We start from the raw sequence: 4,475 nt of genomic DNA, 5'->3' as shown, positions 1-4,475 counted from the left end.
GGGTTAACTGCCTTGTTCAGGGGTAGAATGACAGATTTTGTACCTTGTCAACTCGGGCATTCGATCTTGCAACCTTTCGGTTACTAGTCCAACACTCCAAACACTAGGCTACGCTGCCGCCCGACTTAGTGCCGGTACCCCCTGTATATAGCCTCGTTATTTTATTGTGTTACTTTTTATTTCATTTTTTAATTGAGTTTAATGAGTAAATATTAAACTGCATGGTTGGTTAAGGGCTTGTAAGTAAGCATTTAATGTTGTATTCAGCAAATATGACAAATACAATTTCGACTGACCGATCTATAAATCACCTTGCATCATAAATAACTACTCATTATTATTCATAAATCAGACAGACAGTCACCATTTACCCACAATACAGCATGGATTTGATGGTCTCGAACACGGCCAGTGGTTTAGTCGATGGCTATCATGTGTGGATGTAATCTATAATACTTTGGGTGTTCTAAATTCTGTGTCGCTCAAAGCCTTGAGTAATGAACCTATTTTCAACATAACAGGCTGAAAAGCTGCATTGCTTCAGGAAGCTTTGTTTCCCCATCACTACTTTTCAGCATGTTCTCTGTGGAATACACTACGGGGATTTGTACGGTTTTCCACCTTGGCTTACTGCTACCGCGCAAACTGACTGATATCTGGAATCTATCCATTTGGATGTTGGCGATATCCCCTGCCATCATTCTGTATGTCTCTGCTCTTTTGATCTGCAGTCATGTTTTAGTTGGGTTTTGTTAGATGGGATCTAACTGGTCTCCAGTAGTTGGTGTTCCAGCTCGCTGACCATGGCTAGTTGGCTAAATAGCCAATGTTAGCTGGCTGGCTAAGATAACTGCATATAGCTAACAATCTTTGATTTTTGGTTAGATGGCGTTATGTATTTCCAAAACTTTGATTTACTTTAATCACTCAAGTCATGAGTGCAAACGATCGGTTTAGTATGAAGTTCTACATTTGAAGTTATTTCTGTTGTAGTTTAGGTCATAGGGAAAAGGCTGGTCCTCCATATTACTTCACACCTGACTTTGGCATTCTTCTGAATTCTGATCGGTTTAATGTAATAACTCCAAAAATAAAACAGTGAGGTGTAACTTTGCATTGTGACTTTTTAAACATTTTATTTGATATTTTAAAAACAATACAAAACAAAACATACACATACAAACAACAACATCATACAAACATTAACTACATCACACCTGCCCAAACCCACTAGAACAAGCCCCCATTGCCCGCGCCCGCATCAGCCCCTTTTTATTTTTCTCCGTCGCCCACTTTTAGATAATAAAGCAATTTACCTTTCTATTGAATTAACAACAGAGGATTGGTTGATTTCCAGGTTTTAAATAGGTATAATATTTAAGATGATTGACGAGAAAAGTAATGTCCAATTCTGGGGTATCCCACTGCACCCTCAAATGTCATGTTTTGAAATACCAGACAGACAGATTAAAATAAATTTGACATTGTATAACTTCTGATAGAAAGTTGGCTAACTCCACCCATAACTTTGTAACGTTATAACATTCCCGGAAGGCATGGATTTTTTAAATTTATTTAATGTATTTATCCTTTATTTAACTAGGCAAGTCAGTTAAGAACAAATTCTTATTTACAATGACGGCCTACGGACGACACTGGGCCAATTGTGCGCCACCCTATTATTGAGTCATTGTTAGTTTTACACTGAAGACATGACTCTGTCGTTGTGCTGTGGAATTTGTGAATTTTGTCTCTTGTATAAGAAGATACTATCATTTGTCCCAACATCACAGGCCACAGACTTTGATGCAGTTAAAGACTTCCAAAAGTGTTTTAATGGGGTTTCTCCCTGTGCACCTGCCAATTTAAATCCATTAAATGAAACAAGTTACCAGACATGACATATTGCTAATGCTCTTTCTATTGATAACCTGAATGTCAAATAACTTGTGGTCGTGATGACGGCCGATTTGATGACGTCGTCCATCGGGATTCCTCAAAAAAGAAGACGCTCTGGATTGATCACTGGAGTCAGATGTGAAGGAGGAGGTTGATCACTGGAGTCAGATGTGAAGGAGGAGGTTGATCATCAGGAGTCAGATGTGAAAGAGGAGGTTGATCATCAGGAGTCAGATGTGAAGGAGGTTGATCATCAGGAGTCAGATGTGAAGGAGGAGGTTGATCATCAGTGAACCTCTAGGATTGTGTCTGGGCTGGCGTTTCAATTTCCAGCTTGGTCATATATTTTGATACATTGAATGTTGATATTGTGAACCTATGTTATGTATTTGTACCTTATATTTTAGGATGTGATGTCACTAAGTACTGCCCCAAAATATACAGTGCATTCGGAAAGTATTCAGACCCCCTCAATTTTGCTACATTTTGTTACGTTACAGTCTTATTCTAAAATTGATTAAATATTTTTTCCTCTCAATCTACACACAATACCCAATAATGACATCACGATACCCCATAATGACAAAGAGCCTATATACAGCACCAGTCAAAAGTTTGGACACACAACCTACTCATTCAAGGGTTTGTCTTTATTTTTACTATTTTCTGCATTGTATAATAATAGTGAAGACATTAAAACGATAAAATAACACACATGGAATCATATGTGAAAAAAAGAGTTAAACAAATCAAAATATATTTCCTATTTGAGATTCTTCAAAGTATTCACAATTTGCCTTGACAACTTTGCACACACTTGGCATAGTTGTGTTGTCTTCACTATTATTCTACAGTGTAGACAATAATTAAAATAAATACAAAACATTGAATTTGTAGGTGTGTCCAAACTGTATATGCATTGTGGAGGAGAACTGATCCTAGATCTGTACAAAGGCATAACATCTACAGCAGGAACAACTGTCTGTGTTAAAAAGGCCCAGCTGGATTGAATTGAGCTATTTAAAATGCTATATTTGAATGTCAAATGATTTGTTCTGTTTGTCTGTACAGGACAGGGTCTGTGGAGGCTTGGCATATTAGTGGTAGATTTGGGGGAGAATTTGACATGTCAGTTGGAATAGTGATAGATTTTTGGAGGGACCCTTTTCACTACAGTCAATCAGTGAGCAGCTTCCCTTCCCCCACATCTCAGGCAGTTCTGTTACAACACTTCCCTGCTTTCATCAACAATGGAGTAGCTTCCCCTGCTTTCATCAACAATGGAGTAGCTTCCCCTGCTTTCATCAACAATGGAGTAGCTTCCCCTGCTTTCATCAACAATGGAGTAGCTTCCCCCGCTTTCATCAACAATGGAGTAGCTTCCCCCGCTTTCATCAACAATGGAGTAGCTTCCCCTGCCTTCATCAACAATGGGGTAGCTACCCCGCCTTCAACAATGGAGTAGCTTCCCCTGCTTTCATCAACAATGGAGTAGCTTCCCCTGCTTTCATCAACAATGGAGTAGCTTCCCCTGCTTTCATCAACAATGGAGTAGCTTCCCCTGCTTTCATCAACAATGGAGTAGCTTCCCCTGCTTTCATCAACAATGGAGTAGCTTCCCCCGCTTTCATCAACAATGGAGTAGATTCCCCTGCTTTCATTAACAATGGAGTAGCCCACTGAACTAAAGCCTTGACATTTCATATCTGGGGTATTTTTACCTTAGCCAGCATTGTGAATGGTTAGGAAATAATATGTCACATTTTACTGGTACCTCAGCCAGCATTGTGAATGGTTAGGAGATAATGTGTCATGTACAGACCTAGTCTGTTCATTATATACATCTACATGATGTATTGTTACACCAACAAAAAAAAGGAAATTATATAATTTCATACTAATTGCTCAGAGAAAGAGATATAGTTTAACATGTATTTCTCAAAAGGAAGCACCCTCGCCTTAGGAGGATAACAACACTGAAATGTTTTATGAGATGAGAGAACACATTTGGTGGGACCATTCCTCCATACAGAATCTCTCCAGGTCCTTGATTTCTTTTGTCTGTTCTTATGGACTGTCCTGTTCAATTCAAACCACAGGTTTTCAATGGAGTTCAAGTCTGAAGACTGAGATGGCCGTTGAAAATGTTGATTTTGTGCCCAATTAACCGTTTCCTCGTGGGTGTTGGTGTCTTGCTAGAAGATCCACTTATGGCCAAGTTTCAGCCTCCTAGCAGAGAGGAAACCAGGTTTCTGGGCTAAACTATCCTGGTAGTGGGTAAAGTTTATTTATTTTATACAGTAATTTTTGCTAATCTTTATCAAGGGTATCAATAACTAGGTGCTCATTGTGATATCTAGTTATTTGACTGAATCAGAAATACAGATGTGGAGTAGATGTAGAGTTTGTTTTAAATTCTCATAAATAATCTGACTTAATCAACCAACACTTGTTGCTCTTTGTACGTGTTGATATAATATTCATATTTAATGGAGAGAAAAATTCGTTTCCCTAAACTGCTTTATAATATTATAATTCAATGATGGAAGAAAAAAAGTTTTCCCTCAACTGCGTTT

The sequence above is a fragment of the Oncorhynchus mykiss genome, chromosome 13 (assembly GCF_013265735.2).
Source record: "Oncorhynchus mykiss isolate Arlee chromosome 13, USDA_OmykA_1.1, whole genome shotgun sequence".
NCBI lineage: Eukaryota > Metazoa > Chordata > Actinopteri > Salmoniformes > Salmonidae > Oncorhynchus > Oncorhynchus mykiss.
Note: the sequence above shows the minus strand (reverse complement) of the source record.